At 43.7% G+C, this 22869-nt stretch overlaps 1 protein-coding gene across 6 annotated transcripts in view; it reads left to right on the top strand.

Annotated features, from left to right (window-relative positions):
* The window catches only part of WWC2 (WW and C2 domain containing 2), a 210100-nt gene that overhangs the window by 62527 nt on the left and 124704 nt on the right, over positions 1-22869 (top strand). Inside the window, exon 1 of one of the 6 annotated variants that reach the window (XM_078445269.2) lies at positions 20463-20644. The exons of the other annotated variants lie outside the window; for them this stretch is intronic. The gene's annotated coding sequence lies outside the window, so the exon portion shown is untranslated. Of the gene's footprint in view, positions 1-20462; positions 20645-22869 lie in introns of those variants that run through there. 6 annotated transcript variants of the gene reach the window in all.

Here is a 22869-nt window from a genome sequence, read left to right as displayed (position 1 = left end):
GGGGTCAGCGTAGACATGGTGGCCAGCCTTGGCTCAAGGGGAATTGGAGAACAAGTTTGGAGAAGAAACCGAAGACTAGATAGGAGACGCTGCATATTTAGGGTAAGATTTTTGAACCTGATTGTTTCTAAATGTCTTTCACAGGGTTTTGATAAAGGTGTGGTGGCACGGAGAGTGTATGTTAGAATTCGGACTCTGGGAGAGTGTAGTTGGAGAGATTGAAAAGGAGAGTGATGGGCAAGAGGGAGACTAGCTTAGGTAATATTATAATGAGCTAGGAATGAGGCGGGCGCCTGGGTCCCGTGCAGGTACCGGAATGGAGTTATGTAAGAGTTGCCCTGTCATTCTTTCCTCTGTTGGCAGTTGGTTAGCCCGTGTGCATTTGAAAGCAAATAGCATGTACTTTACAGGGCAGCTGGGTGGCTCAGTCAGTTAAGTGTCTGCCTCTTGATTTCTGCTCAGGTCGTGATCTCACGGTTTGTGAGTTCGAGCCCTGTGTTGGGCTCTAAGCTGACAGTAAGGAGCCTGCTTGGGATTCCCTCTCTCTCTCTCTCTCTCTCTCTCTGAAAATAAATACACACTGAAAAACCACGTACTTAAAAAAAATGTCATATAAACTTTTTGCTTGGTTCCTCTCTGTATGAGGAGGAACCTCATACAGAGGTTATTAGCCTGCTGCTAATACAGAGTCTATTTGTAGTCATTGTCTGTGGGACACCCAGCGAGAGGCTATAGTTTCTCCCTGGGCTACCTGACAAGGCTGGTGTTTTAAATCCGAATTTTCCAACCTGTATTATGGAGCCTGCTTAGTTTACAAGGTTATTTTTTTTTTTTTTTAATTTCTCAATTCAGAGTTTTAGATGATAATGCTGATGTTATTTGTGAAATTTCAATTCTCTTCTTCTTTGTTCTTTAATTAATCTCCCGTCTACTCTGCCATGGCCTTTCTTCCCCGGTGAATGAAGCAAGGCCTTGTCCAGAAAGTACACACTGGAAGCCTGGGCACAATTTCTCTCTTTTTTTCTCTAACTTGTTATTTTGAAATCATTTCATACTTACTAAATAGTTGCAAAAAGAGTACAAAGAATCCTGGTTTACCCTTCATCCACATTCCTCAAATGTTAACATTTTACCGTGTTTGCTTTATTATTCTCTCTCTCCTCCCCTTTTCCTCCCTGCCACACCCACTGCCTTAGACACATTAATTTTTGCTCTGACATTCATGCTCTTAACGTTTGACAGTAAGTTGCAGACATGATGCCCTTCGGCCCCAAACACTTCAGTTTGCATTTCCTAAAAACAAGGACATTCTCTTTGACAGTCACGGTCCGATGATCCATTTCATGTGCTTCATTCGACTTGTGCTAAATTTTTAGCCCTACTTACAGTTCTTTACAGGACATTTCCCCTCCACCCCCCCAGTCCACTCTACAATACATGCTCACCTGTTTTATTTAGCTGTAATGTCTCTTTATTCTCCGTTCTCCTGGGATAGTTTCTCAGTACCTGTCTTTCCTGCACTAAACATTTTGGAGGAGTATAGGTCATTTGTTTGGTATAATGAACGTCCCTCAATTTGTGTTTGTCCGATATATAATCATGGTTAGGTTCAGATTATGCATTTTTGCTAGAAATGCTCCAGAAGTGATCTTGTGTCCTTTGCAGTGCGTCGTGTCAGAGGGCACATGATGTCTGGTCTGTCGCATTGCTGGTGAGGTCAACTTTGGTCTCTCGTGTTAGGGGGTGTCTGGCAAGGTTCTGACCGTGTACTTGCTTGACTTGGGGAAGACGGGAAGGATTTCCGTGCCCCTCAGTGGTTGAGAAGTTTTTTGTTTTTTATTTTCCTTGCAGGTTTCTCAATTTCCCTCTCGCTTTTGTAAAACTTTACCGTGCGCTTTCCCAGGAGCGACTCGCTTTTTTAACCTCATTTCCCCCCACACAGTTGTCTTTCCAAGACTGCCTCTTGGTGTCCAGGATGCACTTTTAAGGTTGCCTCTTTGTTGTAGTTCTCTCTTTAACCCCTCCGTTTCAGTGGGCTTTCCCGCTGAGTGGTGACTTTGACCGAGCTTCAGGACCACAGCTACCGCCCCCTTCTTTCTTCCGCTCCGTTTTTCCCAGAGTCCCGTTGTTCCTGCTCTTCTGCAGCATATGCCTTCCTAAAAAGTCATCATGCTGTGCCAGATCGCACCATAAAAGCCACAGCACCCGTGGGGAAGATGGGTTTGGGGGCATGCGATGGGTTGCCAGGGCCACCGTAACAAAATGCCACAGGCTGGATGACTTCAACAGCAGAGATTTATTCTCTTCTGGGGGCCAGAAGTCAGAGATCAAGGTGTCGTCGCAGCGGTTGGTGTCTTCTGACATCTGTCTGTTGGCTTGTACATGGCCTCCTTCTCCCTGCGTCCCCACAGGGTCTTCTCTCTGTGAGTCTCTGTCCTAATGTCCTCTTCTGATAAGGACACCGGTCGTGTTGGGTTAGGTCCCCCCTGGATGACTTCCTTTTACCTTAGTTACCTTTTTAAAGGCCCTATTTCCAATTCAGAAGTACTGGGGGGTTTTAAACATACACATTTGGGGCAGAGGGGACACACAATTCAGCCCCTAACGGGGTACAGCACTCAAAAAATGTCAATGGCACGTTTAAAGAAAAGATAGGAACCTAATAAAAACCGTAGCGCCATTTTGCCCATGTTGAGTCATTAGAAATATACATAAATACTCCAATAAATATGGTGCTTTAGAGAAAGACCTGGTGTCTGCTTGTGGGAGTGGCTCCGGGAAGGACTATAGCTCGTGGGTTATGTTACCAGATGGAAAGCTGTGACAGCCGACCTGGACGGCGGTGGCTCAGAACTGTGGTGAACCCGGGCAGCTGGTAGATTTTTGAGGGGTGCGGACGCGTCTCCTAGTCCTCCCAGCTCGGTTCTGCCACGCTAAATGCCGCTTTCTGCATTTACCCACTACTGTTTCTTACAGGTAGGAGGCTCGCAAGCACATGGAGAACTCTCATTACGTTCTACTTGTTCCCTAACGTATCGATCATATTTGAACCCCAGGGTTTGCATTTTCAAAAAAGTGTTACAGCTAAACTGACAGTGACTCACTGGGCTATGGTGTTTATTTATTTATTTTTAATAGATATATAGATAATCTGAAATCATTCTAGCCTTCTGGTTATCCCAAAGGCCTGGGACATATGGTTTTATTTGTTCTTGCTTCTTAAAGTTGTCTTTTTGCATTTTGGAGGATTGTTGGGAGATGTGGTGTAATTCCTTTTTGTAAAATACTTCAATCCCAGTAAGTTAATTTTGTCAGTTAATGTACTATATAGTGAAATTTTATTGTAACACCTTCTTTTCCTCTCTTCTCTTTCCACATGCCTTCTATGACCTATTTGGTCAGACTTTAGGGTTCTTTTCTAATTTTTCCTGAAGTTTCATTGTTTCAATAAGATTTTTAAATTTTGCAGCCTTGTGGGCCTGAATAATTTTTAAATATATTTTTTTTTTTGAGAGAGAGAGAGAGAGAGGGAGAGAGAGAACGTGTGCACACACATGCACGCCTTAGGTGGGGAGGGGCAGAGAGAGCGGGAGGGAGAGCGAGAATCCCAAGCAGGCTCTGCACTGTTGACTGGGGTCTGACGTGGGGCTTGAACTCGTGAACCGTGAGATCATGACCTGAGCTGAGATCAAGAGTTAGATGCTTAACTGACTGAGCCTCCCAGACACCCCTCGCCTGAATAATTTCTAAGCAGAGTTTGGAATGAAATTAGGCAGTCTTCACTTTGAATGATTGTAATGCGCACATACGTACGTTACCATGGTTTCCTTAAATGATGGCAGTTCTGTGGCAACGTGGTTCGCACTTCAGCCACCCCAGTCGATCAGCTGTGCCCGCATGTACTATAGACTTTGCTCAGTCCGCAGATCGTTGCCTAAATAACAGATGTGCACCGTGACCAGTGACAGAGCACAGCACCTTTTTTCACCTCTCAGCGACCAGTCACTTTGTGTCTGTTAATTCTGTTCACATACAGACAACAAAATGTGTAGTTGTAGTGGTAAACCCACAGGTCATTTAAACATTTTTTTTTAACATTTATTTATTTTTAAGAGAGAGAGAGAGAGCGAGCAAGCGAGCATGAGAAGGGGAGGGGGAGAGAGAGAGGGAGATACAGAATCCGAAGCAGGCTCCGGGCTCTGAGGTGTCAGCACAGAGCCCGATGTGGGGCTCCAACCCACGAACCGTGAGATCATGACCTGAGCCGACGTTGGACACTTAACCGACTGAGCCACCCAAGCGCCCCAACCCGCATGTCATTTTATAAGGATGAATAATTGAAAGGGGGAATCGGCCAACAAAAATGAAAGTGCAGCAAAGAAATGAAAGGTGATGATGTTAGACGTGAAATTGGATGTATCAGAAGATTTGAGAACATTGACAGCAGGACCAAGAAGGGATGGATTGATTAACGTTGGACCATCAGGTGAAGCTATAGCAGATTGCAAGGATTAGGGAAGGCCACTGAAGTTCTCCATCGTCTACTGTTTCAAGTTGATGAGACACGTTGGAAGCCAACCCCATCAGGAACTTGTGCCACCAAAGACGTAAGATCTTGAAGTGGCTGTAACGGAGTCAGGCACAGGGTGACTTTTGCATTAGGAGGCAACACAAGGACTCCTTTAAATTAAAACTGGTGCTTATCTACCAGTCTGAGAATCGCAGAGCGTTAAAAGAAACACAAAGAAGCATCTCGACCAGTCACTTGGCAGGCGAATAAAAGATCCTGGGTTATAATCTCATTGTTTGAAAACTTGCTTCCATTGTGTTCTTGTCCAGAGGTAGGCACGATAATTTAATTTTTGAAGCATGATTGCTACTGTTAGATAATGCTCCAAGCCACCCTGCTTCTCTTGGGGACTTGAATGGACGGGAAAACTTGAGTTTTACTAGCAAACACAACTTCTTTAATGGAGCCAGTGAACCAAGGAGTTATTTCAGCCAGTAGAGGCTAGTTTATTTCCTTCCTTCCTTCCTTCCTTCCTTCCTTCCTTCCTTCCTTCCTTTTTTCCTTCTTATAAAACCTAGGACCTTAAATGGACTTTCAGACAGGTTATTGATGCTACGGCTGGAGATCATGCATTTTCTGTAGCTGAATTTTGGAACAGGTACGACATACAGCATGCATTAGAAAACATCCAGGCATCACAGCCAGAAGTAACAGTGACTAATATGTGCAGAATGGCAGCAACTTTTACCACACTCTGCAAATAACCTTGAGGGGTTGGAGCTGAACAGAAACAGAGTTGCAGAAGGAATAGCTGACCAGGCAAATGTTCTTCACCTGGAGATACGGAGCTATAGGAATCTGGTGAAGGCAAGTTTTTTGGCATAAAGGAGGCAAGGATCAAAATGCCCCAGAGGAAGTGATGCCACCAAATATCTTCGCGTTAAAGGAGCTCTTGGAGATAATCATGAAATCACAAAGAGTAAAATGTTGGCATCCAATCCAGACTTAGCAAGAGTGTGGCACGGGGCACCTGGATGGCTCGGTCAGTTAAGCCTCTGACTTCGGCTCAGGTCACGATCTCACAGTTTGTGGGTTCGAGCCCCGCGTCGGGCTCTGGGCCGACAGCTCGGAGCCTGGAGCCTGCTTCAGATTCCGCATCTCCCTCTCTCTCTGCCCCTCCCCCACTTGCACTCCGTCTCTCTCTCTCTCCCTTAAAAGTAAATAAACGTTAAAAAAAAATTAAAAACAAAAAAGAGTGTGACAGTTTGTCGAGGTATGGAAAAGGTTCTCTCTTCGTATCTTAAGTGATACAGCCTAAAGAAGGCAAGCCCTGTTGCAAGTACTTTTGAGCTTCTTACGAAGAAATAAACACTTTCATTCCCAGCTTCTAATGGTTTAAATCACAGCATGCTAAGCCAACATTCGTTTTACTGTTTTGTTCGTCCCTCTCTCCATTAATAGAGAGCCTTTAATATTTTGAATAGCGGGTTTCCAAGGTCATAGAACAGTTGTAGCCTCTCCCATTGATTACGAAGATGACTCGGCACGATTTCGGCCGGCACCTTCGCTTTGATTGCACAGCACTGGCAGGCAACGTGGGGACTCGAGATCCAAGTCCCTGGCCGTCATCCCTTCGGCAACCACCGTCGGCTGTTTTAGCGTCTGCGCTGAGCTGCTGACGTCCTACCCGCTACCGCCGCCTGTCTCACATTGTCTCGCCTCCCCTGTCCTTGTCGTGGTCTGTTGAGTTGGCAGAGCTGTTTTCCGGGGGCCGTGTCGGTCGTCTGACTCGGAAGGAAGTACTCTACTCCCGGGTCAAGTCTTCCTCTCGCTGCCCGTCTCCCCGCCCCGTAGCAGTGCTGTCTTCCCCTCGTGCAGCTGTGCCTTCAGTGGCCCTTTGCTTCCTGCGGCAGGTGCTTGGAGTCTCCTCCACAGTCTCAAGGTCTCATCAAGGCCTTTGCCTTTTCCGACGTCTTCGTCTTTCGTCTGGGCTCCACCAGGCCTCGTTGTTTCCGGTGTTGGATCCCTGTCCTTCTCTAGAGCGCCCTGGGGAGGTGAGACGGCTTCAGGGAGGAGCAGCCGTCTCGCCTGAGTGCCTGGCACCGCAAAGCCCTCCGACAGCCAGCGACTTGCATGAGGCACAGGAGGGGCCGGGGCCACGCCGTAGGACTGCTTCCTCGGTGAGCTGGAAGGACGGGGCTCCGGATGGGAAGAAAAGTGGCAGCAGATGAAGAGTGAAGCAGCCAGACCCCTCCGCCTGGCCGCAGAGAGATCAGAACCTGAGCGTCTTGGAAAACGTGCCAGCGGGAGGAGCCCTCGCTCTCTGTCTGGTCCACACCCGCATTCCCGCTCGGCCCGGGCATGCCGCTGGGAAATGTGTTCCCTCGCCTCCGGAAGAAAGGCCCCGAGTCCACCGCTGAGAGGGTAATGAGAACGGAATGACGGCGGAAAGCTTGCCATATGGTGGGGAAGACCAGAGACCTTTATGTCCGTAAACCGTGAGGGCGAGACTTCCGCCATCTGGTCTGGGGGCCCCACCAGGTCAGCACCCTGTGCGCTGACCGGCTGGCTCGCAGACGAGCTCTTGGAGCCTAACTCCGGGTAAGCAAGGGTGGCTTTTAGATGTGTTCAGCTCTGGGAAGAGACGTGGGGTGTTTTCGAGGTCATCAGGCAAAAGCGACGAGTGACCTAGCTATTGGGTGCCTTGTCATTTTACGACGTAATTATACTTAGAATTGAATCATAAAATACAGTGGCGGGATTAGAGGGAGCGGTCTGGTCAATGTTGCAGGTTGCATTAATTTCAGCTAAAATGAAATTAGTGTTCCTTCGGACTGTTGAGCCCAGTTACCGGATTGCTGTATTCAGTTGGGACTGACTCAATTTAACAAAATGGTACTTTTAGAGGTTTTGAGGGTAATGAGAAAATGGAACAGAAATTAAAATTCTCTTTCGCAGTTTGGACAAAATAATTTCTGTAAGCAGCAATTAAGAAGGTCCATATAAGAAATTCACTTCCTGCTCTAAATTTCATTTAGTAAGGTTTCATAATCTTAAACTGCCTTTTCTTTTGCTTGGAAAGCGTTAGGACTTAATGCAGGTCAGCGTCCTCTGCGTTATGTGACTTGACCCTTTTTTAATGGGTCAGAAAGAGGTGGGAACGGAAAGAAGAGATTGGGAATGAGTCTTTAAAAGACAGAGAAAGTTACAGCTAAGTTAGTGATTCTTGCCTGTGTAAAAATCAGGAGTATTTGGGGAAACTCTGAAGCCAGTCTATACCGTTGGAGGCAAGTTTTACGTGGCTTCGGAGCTGGCGGAGAAGTTTGTCCTTTCTTGTGGGTACGGGTCCTAGAGAAGATCAGGGGTAGGCCAGCTTGACCCACCCGTTAGGATGTCCCGCAGTGGAGCCAGACCTCTGGGTATTCTTTGACATTCACTGGCTTCTGGGGACATAGGTAGATTGCTCAAAAGCCAGGCAAATTATAGCTGGCAGTGTGCCAGTTCTGTATGACAGCCTCCAGTGTGGTGACATCCACACTGTCATTACCATAATGATTTTTTTCTTGACCAGTGGTATCCTGTAGAAAAGGCACACTTTGGACATTTAATAAACCAGAAGTGCTGCCAGCTGTTACTAGGTGCTGTCCCAGAGGGTACGGATAGCTGATGAATGTTAGACTCATCGGAACGGTGTGCTAACGATCCCGACCTCTAATATCCCGTCCACCAACATTCCCGAGCCTGTGCGCCTCACATTCCATTTCTTACTTGTCCTGGGTAAACGCCCGTGGGAACTCAAACCGAGGTTGGGCAGAGTTGATACAAGGTGGGTGAGGGAGCAAGGGTTAGAGAGGTGGAGTGGGGGGGGGGGGGGGCGGGGCGGGGGAGGGCCTCTCCTGACTTGGAGAGTCAGAGCCACGTTCACGTCCAACGGTGGAAAGGCCTCTTGATCAGGGTTTGGTATGTGGAGAATGGAAAGCCGAGTTGGTAAGCTTTCTTCTTTTCCTCCGAAATTCCACCCTGATAACGACAGAAAAGCATATTTGACCTGCACGGCATTAAAGTATTTGAGCATTAAGGGTCAGGGGTTAGGCTGGAGGAGGTGTTGAAGCCGGGCTAAATGCAACCGTAGTGGAGATGTGGTATCTAAACACACTACGGGATAGGTGCACTACTTCTATCAGTAACTCGTGTTTAATTTTTAAAGAACGCAGCAGGCCTTTGAAGGCGGTTTAAGGACTGGGTGTGGAAGGGGGTGTGGGGGAAGGAAATCTCAGCAGAATGCTTTTAGATGCTTCCTGTTATATAAATGCTACATACTTCTCATGCCTTCAGACCCGTAGCAAATGGGAATGGAGCCCGTTGAGGCTGAAATTTAATTACTGTTACAAAGAAAGAATGTAGAAACTGTATAGGTAATGAAGGGACCTTAAATACTGGCATAAAGCGCAAGTTTTAATTTTTCATCCGAATCCTGTGTGTGGCATTTAAAGGTGGTATCATGAAATACACTTGGACAAAAGAATACGCGTGTTCGAGGTTTTAAAAGTGCTTGTGTTTAATCCGTAAGACGTTCTGTGTCAGTCCCAGAGTCCATCGCCAGGTGGACGTTCGGCACGATGAAGAGCCCCTTTTATTGTGTCCCCAAAATAGCTCGATGCGTTTATGTAGCGACATCGTAACGTGTGCTCGTGATGAATGCGTGTGCTCGTGATGAATGCGGTGCCCGTGCTGATACTCTGGCACTTAACACTTTCTGCTTCTAAATTCCTTATTTCTCTCAGTTGTGTTTTAATTTTTCTCTTTTTACCCGACTCTGACATAGCTAGGTCTGTCTGTATCTGAAAGCAGATCATGAAAGCTTCTCTCCCTTTGTTTTCAGAAAATTAATAGAAACGCCTAAGACCCTGGGAGCCGTTTTCTGTTGTAGCCTGTGGCACTCGGGGATGAGAGTAGCTATCGACTGGTAACACCTCCTGTTACATGCATGCCAAATCTGTCAAGTTCATTGCCGTGTGGCTGTGTGAACCGAGATAGTCCTATGGTCAGAATGTGTGGATTTAAGAGCTGCCGCATCACTTAGCAGCTCTTTCTGGACGGTGCTCTGCATTTCTCTGAACCATAGAGTGTTTTGTACCATGAGGACTCATCATATCTATCTCATGGGATTTTTGTACATGGACAAAGCAGGCGTGACTCACTGTATATCTGAAGCACATTTCAGCAGGGCCACGGAAATTCTTCCTTTCCACGTAAGTAAGGCTGCCGCACAATTTCAAGTTACTTACGTATCGATTTAAAATTAATTCAGCCCATATTCATTGAGTGAGTACTATGTATGTTATTCTGGGCGCTCGGAGGATACAAAGATCAGCGAGTACAGATCTGGACCCCACAGTGTCTAGAATGTATCACTAGAAATTAGTCAATATCCTAAGAAAGGAATGGATGAAATACTTCGGGATTCAGGGCGGTCAGAAGCCTATTGGATAGGAAGTAATCTCCCAGCTCTTAATCCTGAGGTGTAAGACTGCCAAGGGAGAACAAGGCTCTTCATGAAACATCTCCTCACAGATTGGAAACAGAATTCTGTAGATCTCGATTCAGGCTTAGACGTGTAGCTGTTACCAAAGCACCAAGTGGTGGGTGATAGGGAATCTGTCCCAACACATGACACCGTATGTGAATTTGGCAGAAGGGAAGTTTCATACCAGGACGAATCACCATAGTGTGTGAACGTGGCCATTTCCGAGGGAGATGGCTCTCTGGCGTGGCCAAGGAGTGTGGTTCTTCTCTGTGTGAACTATGGCACTGATTTTAGGACGTATGCAACCGACTTGAAAGAACCTAATGTACTATACCAGATTTAGACATACCTAGGAGCTCAGCCATTCATCAGATATTTACTGAGCACCTACTATATATGTTAGACCTTGAGGGGAGTATAATGCTGAATTATTTCATGACTCAGACTGGTAAGAGAGATAAAACCTGTTATACATGTAGCTCAAATATACAAGATATGACCACTGAAAAGAGATACATAGATTCCTGGCGTCCTCGTCCTCGTGTCCCACCCAATTAACATCCCCTTTCACTGTCAAATCGTCCCAGTTGAGATGATAAGTTATATGGTCCCTCTGGCTTGATGATTAGGTAAAACTTGACTTTGTGGAGACAGAGAACAGTCTCTAGGTAAGGATAGTACCATGAATAAAAAAAAAAAAAAAAACATGGGCAATGGGAAGGCTTTGGTGTTCAGTTTGGAGCTTTGGGAACAGGAAAGGGAATTATTAGAGATAAAAGTTGGGAAGGCCCGTTGAGGTTCTGGGTATACCTGAATGCCAGACCACATGTATACCTTGCATTTTATGTAGCTGGCCACGGGAATGAGTGAACAATTTTTCTCTTAAGATTTATAAAGATCTTCGTATTTCCTTCCAGACAGAGTAAAGGGCTCTTTTGGGGGCACGGGGGTTTAAAACAAAATTGTTAGGGGCCCTGCCAATTAAGGATCGTATATATTTCTATCTAAGTCCGTGGGAAAATGAGATCTGAATTACTGCAATCTACAGTGAATATTGCAGAATCCAAAAAGTCATTACACTTTAGAGCGTGAGTTGACTTTGAATCAAAGCCTGTTGTTTTACAGATGAAGAAAACTTAACAGTCAAAGAGATTGTTAAGTGTTTAAGCTCTTCGAGCCAGCGAGCTATGGGCAGAGATAGATCCTCTCTACCCCGATTTCTTGCGTAGTGAGTACTTCACTGTAGAGCTGTATTCTGGGGCCTCTGTGATAACGTCTAGCCCGGTGATACCAATGTCATCGTGTCTCGGCTTAGTTGTGATAAAGTAAAGACGTCTACTCTACTTCAAGGATGTTGAAGCCTACTTTTTAAAATGTCGAGTGCCTAGAAATTCCTTGAAGAAAGCAGACATTAAGAAGGGAGATTGTGAAGCCATTTGCTTCTCGTCTGTCCCCGGGTGTCAGAGCGCATGCTACCTATGGTAGAAATCATTAAAGACAAAAATTAAGAGCAAGGACAGTAAGCACCATTTTCACACATTGAAACAGGATTTTAAATTATGGCTTGGGTAGAAATGCAAGAATTTTTTAAAAATATCTTTCATTATGAAATGTTATCTTTTACAGCAACAGCATAAAGCGTCATAAAGTCTCGATCTTTGTATTTTTAAAAACACTTGGAAATATTAAAATTAGCAAAATTGATCAAATAAGGACAGGCTTACAAATCATTGGCATGCGAGAACTTTATTTTGCTCTAATTAGACACAATCATGACTGATACTCATTGAGGTTAGATGTGTTACTATAAAGCTGTAAAGGTCTGAGGAAGGACCAAAAGCATGTTTTGTATATTTTTTTTATGCTTTATGGAAAGTTAATTTTTTTTACCATTATATTTTTGGATGTCCATCAGAGAAATCCGGAGAAAATACGTTTGGAATGACCATGGTGTATACCCAAGCAGTGGGGTGAATATTTTCATGCGTAAAAGCCTGATCGTGTATATCACATAATATTTATGGTAAAGGAAGTAATTTTGGAGATTCAAGACTTGATATAAAGAACGGAAGTGTTATATGAAGTGCTACAACTTTCTCCTGTAAGCCGTTAGTTGAATCATCAAATAAACGTATCATGTAAAATTAGGTTTTCATCCCAGGAACACTCTTGGAACCTGATTCTGGCTTATTTAATATAGTGTGAACAATCAGGTAGAAGTCGCTATAAAATCAGTAGTTTCTCACAGACATCACTTAGAGCTTCAAAAAGAAAGCATACTTCGAAAGGATGGTTTTATTTTCTTTGGGAACTAGGTTTTTCAAGTTACTTAGAGAATAATAGCTTTGGGAGTGCCTGGGTGGCTCAGTAGGGTAAGCACCCGACTCTTGATTCCAGATGCATATTCCAAATGCTTATTAGAAACTCAGAAAGGCAAAGACATATTAGCAGTTGCTATGGCCTTGGCCAGAGAATGATTTCCACTGTAGAAAATAGTGGGTCTTCTTTGATCTGTCATCTGTCTTAAAACGTCAGATTCAGGAGGCAGACGCTTGAAGTCACAACGGGGGATGAGCTAGCCAGGCCAGCCTGAGGCTCGAAAGGTATAGAAATAAAACATTCTAAAACCTTCCATGAGTGTGATCTCCAGATATCTGACAACAGCTGCAGGACTTCCATGGGCAAACTTTTCAGCTCTGAGGTCCTGAAGTTTTTGTCATTTGGAAGAATGCGTGGGGTGGGGGGGGGGGGGTAGTTGAGGCGGGAGGAAAGCACGTCCGCCAGGTTTGGGGCCTGGTAGAGTACTGCAAAGAGGCGGGGACCAGAGGAGCTCAGAGCAAGTCCTCCTGGGGGAACGCTGGAGCCTCGGATGTTGAAAGGCGCTTTTGGGGCATAGTTTTTCACTTATACTGATTTTTTTATTTGATTTTTTGAGAGCGTGGTAGACATAATGGAGCAGAGAAATGGTCGCCTATTAGGACATTTAAGAAGAGGGATTCCTTCAAATTAATGTGTATTTCTGCTTCTTAAATGGGGAGAGAGAAGGTAGCTGATGAGAGCTTAGCATGACAACCACCATCTCAGATGCATCCAGATGGAATCTTTTTCTAAACTGCCTTCATTTTTTCATACCATTCACGCGGTCCTCAGCACAGACCGCCTTATGTGATACTATTTCTGTGTGTGCCTTATCTTCCCAGTTAGACTGTAGCCTCTTTGAGAACAGAGTCAAGGGTTCAAAAATGAAAATAAAAGCATTAGGGTTGTGCTTTAACAGTTCAGGGAATACTTTCCATATATATTATTTGGTATCTCTTAATGGTGTATTGCACGTAACAGGCTTCTAAATGAAAACTAGAAGTAAAAGATGTATGATGTGTATTTTCTATTTTATTTGAGATTCACTAAAACTTGGTTTATACTAAAAGACCACATTGGCACGATTTTCAGATGTTTAGGTTATGTGCTTTCGAGTTCCAAAAAGTCTACGTAAGTTCCGAGCAAATGTAATGTTATCAATTTATTTATTTTTTTTTATTTTTTTTTATTTTTTTTATTTATTTTTGGGACAGAGAGAGACAGAGCATGAACGGGGGAGGGGCAGAGAGAGAGGGAGACACAGAATCGGAAATAGGCTCCAGGCTCCGAGCCATCAGCCCAGAGCCTGACGCGGGGCTCGAACTCACGGACCGCGAGATCGTGACCTGGCTGAAGTCGGACGCTTAACCGACTGCGCCACCCAGGCGCCCCTAATGTTATCAATTTATATGAAATTTACTTAGAGATACATCTGAAATCAGTAAATAGAGACAATAGAGAAAGGTTTCAGACTTTTGAAATTAAAGTTGGAAACTTATGGGAGATTTTACAACTTTATTTCAATCCAAGTTATATCTGTAAGTGATTAATAAACACAAAATAAGTTTGCGGTCTCCTGATCGACTTCCTCGCACCCACACCTGATTCTCTCTCCCCAGAGTCAACTACACATGTAGATATTTAATGGTTTCTTTTGGTATTTACCTCTGTGTTTTTATTTTTTATTTATTTAATTTTTAAAGTTTATCTATTTATTTTGAGAAAGAGAGCGTGAGAGAGCAGGGGAGGGGCAGAGAGAGGGGGAGAGAGAGAATCCCAAGCAGGCTCCACACTGTCAGTAGAGTGTGGAGAATCCCAAGCAGGCTTAAACCCATCAACCGTGAGATCATGACCTGAGCCAAAATCAAGAGGCTGATGCTTAACTGACTGAGCCACCCAGGAGCCCCCTACCTCTGTTTTTAAATAGCATATTTATATGTCTTAATTTTTTAGTTGTAGGTTTTGAGAGTCAACTTCCTGCTCTGGATGAGGATTCACCTCTCTTACCGGTGCCCTTCCTGCACACACACACTTCCTTTCCCCTCATCATCTCAGAGTATTCTGTAGCCTTGTAAAGAAATCAGTATTCGGTGTTTACATATTTGACTATGTAAATATTATTTCTCTATGACCAATCTAGTGTCATAGAATTGAATTTCCTTTGTGGTTTTTTTTTCCCCGTGGTTAATAGTTATCTCTTTTCTTTTTCCCCATCGGTTCTATTTTCTACGTCCCTTCCACCAAGTAGCTGCCAAAATTATAAAGCTCCTCTCAGCGCATTTAAACCCAACAGATGTTCTTTTGGTTTCAAACTTCCTGCCTCCTTCTGTTCTTGGTCTCCACTTCAGACTGGTTATCACTGTAACTGCTACACATGTCATATGTTTATGGGATCTCCATTTACTGCCATATCGTAGGTTTCATTTGTCGTTTACCTGTGCTAGATATTTTAATTTTTGGATCCCAGTCTTCCTGGTTTCTTCTGTCATTTTGGTAGAGTTCTGTTAGAAAGGGGCCATAAGAGATGAATTTGTTGGGGCTTCTCATCTCAGAAAATGCCACATTATTCTACTCTCATATCTGATTGATATTTTAGCTGGGGATATAATTCCAGGTTGGAAATAATTTGCATTCAAAAATCTGATGATATTGCTCTACTGACTTGTAGCTTTCAGTCTTGTGTTTGAGAAGTCTGATGACTCTGATTCTTGCTTTTCCAGTTTTATTGAGAAATAATTGTAAGTTGAAGGTATACAACATGATATTTATTGTGAAATAATTATAGAAGGTTCAACCAATATCCATCATCTGATATGCATATGATAAAAAAATAGAAAAAAGAAAATTTCTCCTTGTGATGAGAATTCTTCGTATTTATTTTTTTTTTGCAACTTTTCTGTATATCATATAGCAGTGCTAGTTATAGTCACCATATTGTACATTCCATCCCTGGAACTTATCTGTCTTATAACTGGGAGTTTGTACCTTTTGACCACCGTCCTCCAGTTCCCCCTTCCCACACCTTTGGCCTCTAGCAACCACGAGTATGATCTTTTCCTATGAATTTGTTTGTTTTATAAGATTCCACATGTAAGTGAAATTGTCCAGTGTCTGTCCTTCTCTGTTTGACTTAGTTCACTTGCGTAATATCTTCAAGGTCCATCCATGTTGTTGCAAATGGTTGAATTTCCTCAATTTTTAAGGCTGAATAATATTCCGTTGTACGTGTATACCATAGCTTCTTTATCCATTCATATATCGGTGGACACTTAGGTTGTTTCCATGTCTTGGCTGTTGTAGAGAATGCTGCAGTGAACATAGGGTGCAGACACCTCTTGGAATTAGTGTTTTCATTTCTTTTGTATATATTCCCGCAAGTGGAATTGCTGGATCCTATGGTAGTTCTATTTTTAATTGTTTGAGGTTCCTCCATAGTGGCTATACCAGTTTATATTCCCGCCAACAGTGCACAAGGATTCCCTTTTCTCCACATCCATACCTGCATTTGCTATCTCTTATCTTTTTTGATGGTGACCATTCTAGTAGGCGTGAGGTGATACTTCATTGCGGTTTTAATTTGCATTTCCCCAATGATGTTGAGTATTTTTTCATGTACCTGTTGGCCTTTTGTAGATCTTCTTTGGAAAAATGTCTATTTAGGTTCTCTGCCCATTTTTTTGAATGGGCTATTTGTGGTTTGTTTGATTTTGCTGTTAAGTTCTATGAGTTCCCCAATATTTTGGATATTAACTCCTTATCAGGTATATTGTTTGCAAATTTTTTTTTTCTCATTTTGTAGGTTGTCTTTTCACTTTGGCGATGATTTCTTTTGGTGTGCAGACGTTTCCTTGTTTGATGAAATCCTACCTGTTTATTTTTTATTTTGTTGCTTGTGCTTTAGGTATCATATTCAAAAATTCATTACCAAGACCCATGTCAGGGAGCTTTATTCCCATGTTTTCTTCTAGGAGTTTCATGGTTTCAGGTCTTACGTTTAAGTCTTTAATACATTTTAAGTTAACTGTTGTGAGTGATTTAAGACAGGGGTCAGTTGCGTTCTGTATATGTGAATATCATATGTGAATATCATATATTTTGCCTTCTTTGTCAAATATTAGTTAGCCTTATATGCGTGGGTTTACTTCTGGGTTCTCAATTCTGTTCCCCTGGTCTATTTGTTTTTCTGCCAGTATCATAGTATTTTGATGCTATAGCTTGAAATCAGGCAATGTGATGCCTCCTGCTTTGTTCTTCTTTCTCAGGATTTCTTTGGCTCTTCGGGCTCTTTTGTGCTTCCATATAGATTTTCAGAGCGTTTTTTCCTACATGTGTAAAAAATCGCACTGGAATATTGATAGGGACGGCATCAAATCTATATAAGGCTTTTGGTAGTATTGACACTGTTAGGATTCTTCCAGTTCTCTCAGCATGAGATACCTTTCTGTTTACTTGTGCCTTCTTCAGTTTCTTTCATTAATGTCTTGTAAATCTCACAGCAGGGGTCTTTCATCTCCTTGGTTAAATTTATTCCTAAGTATTTTATTGATTGATGCTGCTATGAATGGGATCCATTTTTTAAATTTCTTTTTCAGAAAATTTATTGTTAGTGGATAGCCTTTCTGATTCTTAATTTGTTTGTTTTTGGTGACCTCTTTCCTCTAGGAAGCTTTGAGACTTTTCTCTTTGCATTCATGTTCTAAAATTTAACAATGTTGCGCTCTGATTCAGGTCTTTTCTTAACCATGGTTCTGAGTGGGCCATATACAATTTAGAAACCTATGTCATTCCGTTCAGAGACATTTTCTTGCACTATATCTTTGATAGTATCCTCTCCTTCATGTACACCTTATTTTCTGTCTCTGAAACTCCAGGCTGTCAGATATCAGTCCTCCAATTTTCCTGTCTTTTCCCTTCTTCTATTGATCTTACTGTCTGGGAAATTTTCTTAACTTGATCTAACACTTAATAATTGAGTTCATTTCTACTATCATATTGTTTATTTCCAAGAGTTTTAATATTCTGGATATTTTTCTTTTGATCTGTTGTAACTATCTGCAGGTGCTGATTGAAATGTCTGCTAAATTGAAATTTTCTCCTACGCGTTACATTGCCCGTTTCATTGTTTCAGTATGTTTGTTTTATTTTTTTATTTTTTAATTTTTTTAGTGTTTATTTTGGGGAGAAAGAGAGAGCACGAATGGGGGGTGAGGGGGGGTCAGAGAGAGAGAGGGAGACACGGAATCCAAAGTAGTCTGCAGGCTCTGAGCTTCAGCACAGAGCCTGATGAGGGGCTTGAACCCACGAGCCATGAGATCATGACCTGAGCCAAAGTCAGATGCTCAACCAACTGAGCCACCCAGGTGCCCCTCAGTATGTTTGTTTTAAATGTTTGTTTATTTATTTTGAGAGAGAGAGTGTGTGTGCATGTGTGCGTGTGTGCGTGTGTGTGCGTGTGTGTGTGTGTGTGTGTGTGTGTGTGTGTGTGTGTGTGTACGAGTGGGGGAGGGGCAGAGAGAGAGGAGGAGAGACAGAATCCCAAGCAGGCTTTGAACTGTTAGCGCAGAGCCTGATGTAGGGCTTGATCTCACAAACCATGAGATCACGACCTTAGCCGAAATCAAGAATTAAACACTGAACCAGCTGAGCCACCCAAGTGCCCCAGTGTGTTTTAGATTCTGCTTTTATTTTACAGGTTCTTAACTTCTATGTTAGACATAATTAATATTAGTCATTCTGGTTCTTAACTCCTTCGAGGCGTATGAGAGGATTAACTTCCCTGCTTTTATGTGACTTGTTTTGGCCAGTGTAACATGAATAGAAGTGATGTGCACGTCTTCCCTGCCCACAAGATGCATGTAACCTCGGGATGGAGGTGCCACAGTCACCCGGAATGTGTTCTGGAATGGCTGAGCCATGCTATCGAGGCCAGTTGCCTAGAGGAGTCATCCAGACTCACTTTGAACTTGGCTCGGGTGGGAAATGGGTGATTGTTCTGTTTAGCCCCTGAGACTGGCATTGTTTTTTACTGCAGCGTCACCTGGCTTGTCCTGACTAGTACAGCTATCAGTCCTATTTAAGAATGAGGCATTTAAAGCTCTTTAGAAGCTCTGTGTTTGTGGGTCGGGCTTCACCGGGTAGCTATCGAGCTCAGGCTCTCTGCTGTGGTACTCCCAGACATTCGTGCCAACAGCTCTCTTCTCCTGCTCTTGTTAGTTTTCCCAGGAAAAGCTCCACCGTCACCTACCTACCGTAAACGTAAGCCTAGCTACCAAGATTCTACAAGCTGAGCAGGGTGGGGGGGCTTGGGAGGCTGGCCGGGCAGTATGTAGACTGTCCCTTAATCGTCCTTTCTGCCATACCAGCTGCCTGGAAGCCCACAGTCCCTCTCTGATTGAGTCTGTCTAGAGAAGAAACCTGCAGTTGCTGACCTGGATGGGCACCAGCAGGCTGAACCTTTGACTCGTTCCAGACGGACTTCCAGCTCGTCCTCCCAGCCCAGCCTGACGTCTGAAGTCCTCGATGCTGGAATTACAGAACCGTGTTAGGGGTTTGGAGGGTGGATCACTCAGCTTCCGAGCTTGCTTTCTTGCCGATTAGGTTTCCTATTTCACGCGTCTGCTAAGTCGGTTACTACTCAGCCAGCCATTTGCTTTTCACTACCTCAGATTTTGTTGCACTTGTCCGTTGCTCTGCCCTTTGTCGTTTTGTATTTGTGCCTTTTTTCACCCCGTTTGCTGTGTTCCAGAGGCGTGTGTTCCAGAGGCAAACGTGTATTGAGTCTGTTGTGTTTATAGGAATTTCCTTAACGAAGGATGTTCCCCCACCTTTTTATTATAAAAAATTTCAAACAGACAAAAAAAGTAGAATGAATGCGCATACACCTTCTACTTAGATCTGACAAATAACTTTGGCGGTATTTGCTTTATCCTCCCTTCATCTGTTTTTACATACATGTGTATATTATATTTATATCTATGTTTAGCTTTTTTGCTGGAACATTGGAAGGTGAGCTAAGATACTATGACCCTTCCCTACTACGTAGTTCTGTATACATCTTCCAAGAACAAAAATATTCTCTTACACATCATAATACCAATTATCACAGCTATGGAAAGTCAAAAAAGGTTCTATGATATTACTTAACATCTAGTATATTTAAATTACCTTAGTTGTTCCGAGAATTCTTTTATAACCTTTTTTCCCCTTAAAAATTGGAACCTAATTGAGATAAACATGCTGTAATCGGTTGTTATTTCTCTTTTGGACTGAAAGCCAATTCTTCAAACTTTTTGGGTTTTGCATTTTTTCTTTTAATTCATCTTGACCAGTCCCAGCACCTATAGAACTGGATAAATAACTAAAGATGAGGTCCTGATAAGGAGAGGGGAATGACCGTATGTGTGAACGGGCTGGGTTTTATTTTAGAAAGTAATTTTAGTGGCTTGTTTTTCTAAGTCAGGGGTTGCTCGTCTAAAAACTAACCAAGCAATATGCATTGCACATTCAGTTCATTAGCATTGTAGATAAAGAAGCAATATTTATCTTTGCAGTGATGAAGAACTATATTTAGCGCTTTTCCCGGCCCACCCCACTTCACCTTGTACCCTTTGCCAGCATTCAGCCTCATGACTTGTGTTTGCTTCACAGTGAATCTGAGTCGAAGCTCAGAGGGCATGCATTTTTGTTTACGAGAAGGGCTGATCTCTGAAGGTAGTATAGTTATCAGACATTCCTGGCATTCCATATGTCTAATTCTTAGTGCTTCGAGGGCCTGGTGCTATGCCAGAGGAAAATAGAGAGTGAGAGCACAAGGAAATACCACCAGAGACAGTCTTCGTATAAGTTACAAAAATTCAGTCATGTGTTTAACTAGCCAAGCGAATGCTAGGTATGGAATTGATTTGTAGCGTGTTAGTGCCATCGCTTAGGCTGCTTGGGAACATTTTCTTAGTTCTCTCAGATTTGATTCTTGAAATCCCAACCCTGGAGGTGTAAAAGATTCTGTGATTCTTTTGGTTTGTGTGTTAGCTGTCCTCGGGGCCAAGATGAGGTGCTTTTCAATGCAGGAGTCTAGTATCCCGAAGGTGAGGTAGCGTGTGGTTGATGGGGGCATCGGTACAGATGCAGTGATTGGCGGAAAGCGCATTCATTGATCGCGTGTTGAGTGAACACTGGCCTTTGTTCTGGACACCGAGGACTGCGGTGGTGGACAGGACGGGGGTGAGGAGGTACCAAGAAAGACCACGTCAGTAAGCAAGACGAATCAGACCTGATAGTAACTTTGAGGAAATCAACTGAGTGATATGATGTATAGTGATTATTTTAGATAGACTTGTGTATTACTCAGCCCTGCTGAGTTAACAAGCAGCCTGCAAATCTCAGTGACTTCTACACAAACGTCTGCCTCTCGTTCATGTTATATCAAGTCAATTAAAAAACAAAATAAGAAGGAAGATAGTCACCTAAACTATACGTTGAAGGGATGGGGATTACACGTGATCTATTAAATTGGTCACTGAAAACATGTGCTTTAAACAAAACTTCAAATTTGGGGGCACGTGGGTGGCTCAGTTGGTTAAGCATCCGACTTCAGCCCAGGTCATGATCTTGCAGTTCATGGGTTCGAGCCCCACATTGGGCTCTGTGGTGACAGCTCAGAGCCTGAAGCCTGCTTTGGATTCTGTGTTCCCTCTCTCTCTAGCCCCTCCCCCGCTTGTGTTTTCTCTCTCTCTCTCTCTCTCTCTCTCTTTCTCTCTCTCTCTCTCTCGTTCAAAAATAAACAAAGCCTTTAAAAATAAATAAATAAATGAATAATAAAAAATTCAAATCTGGCTCAGTCCAGTATATGCATGTCACAGAAGAGGCAAATTAGGTCCCAGTGTTAATACCTTAAAATTATAACTTTTAAATTTAATAGAAAACAGTCTATTACAAAGAAATGGAAGTAAAGTGTAGGATCTTTGGTCAGAAGCTTTAAATGTTTGTTATACTCCTTTGATGTACACCAAGAAAAGTTTAAGAATGGCTAAATAATAGAAAGATGTTTTCTCTTCATAATGAAGACACTATACCTAAAATACTTGAATGGATGTTTCCTCCTCTTAACGGTGACATTATATATAAACTATGTGAATAGATACTCTATAGAAACTACTGACCACAACTTAACTAAGTTTAAAAAGTAGGGGGCGCCTGGTGGCTCAGTGGGTTGAGGGTCTGACATTTCATTTCACCTTAGGTCTTGATCCCAGGGTCGTAGGATCGAGCCCTGCGGCTCCGCACTGAGTGTGGAGCTTGCTTACGAGTCTCTCTCTCTCTGCCCTCCTCCCCCACTCGTGCTCACTCTCGGTCTCTCAAATAAATAAGTAAATAAATAAATTATCTTCAAAAGCCCGTAGCCGATGTTATCCCCAGAATTTCCAAGTGACATTTATGGGTACAGGCATACATTTCTTGCCTGTTTATAAACAGTCAGCTTTGAAACAAGCACGGCCTTCCAGCAGGTGCGTTTCCTCTGGTATGAGAAGCCTCAGGTACACAGAGGCCGAGGCCTCCTGCACCTCGGAGCTCTCTTTGGAAGCAGCCGGACGCGGTTTAATGTGTGGGGATCTGGTCAGACGTCTCCGTGGTCTTCACGTTCTCGAAGACCTGTGTTTACCTGAGACTCCCTTCTCCACTCTGGGCCCCTGCAAGGTCCCTGACGGTGAAATGCTAGATCCTCCATTTGGGTGGGTCCTGAAGAGACCCCTTAACGCAAGACCGACCAGGCTCTGCTAATAGGATCACCAGAGCATCGAGGAAACTTTTCCAGTCAAACCTATCAGGAATGCAGTGCTCACGGGGCCAAACCCACACACTTTCTTGGGGCGTTCATCCGGGCAGGCTTGACAGAGCGGGGATCTGCTGAAACAACACAAGCTTCCCGTGACAAACAGTATGCCATGCGTTGGCTTTGTCCCTACATGGAACAACGTCCGTAGACGTAAACTATAAATAGTCAAAACCAGAGGGTAGGAGTGAAGCACCAGATCCGTTCCCGCAAGTCACCAGGGCTTTTAATTCTCAGAATTCTCCAGCCTTGAAACCAGCGGCCTGCTCGTGGTGGCGGCCAGAACCCGGCCCGCCGTAGCTGTGCCCTCCGTCCCACAGCCACCGGGCTTGGGGCTGCAGAGCCAGAAACACCCCCCCACACCAGGCACCTCAGCCTGAAGTCACCTTCCCCTGAGGAGCTGCCCTCCTGCGAGCCTGTGGGTAGCTGTGCAGCGGGCAGTGCCTTCTGGAATATTCAGTCCGGTGTTGCTTTTAGATACGGTTCGAGTGTCCATCAGTCCTGGACTGTGCCGAAAAGGCTAAATAAACCGCGATCTAAACCTGTCAAAAATGAGATGGCAAAGGAAAGGTCCCAAGTTACATTGTTGAATGAGTAAAGGGAACTGCAGAATGACACCTGCAGTGTATTATTTATGTTAACGCT

The sequence above is a fragment of the Panthera onca genome, chromosome B1 (genome assembly GCF_046562875.1).
Source record: "Panthera onca isolate mPanOnc1 chromosome B1, mPanOnc1 haplotype 2, whole genome shotgun sequence".
NCBI lineage: Eukaryota > Metazoa > Chordata > Mammalia > Carnivora > Felidae > Panthera > Panthera onca.
This window is presented reverse-complemented; position numbering and strand designations above follow the sequence as displayed.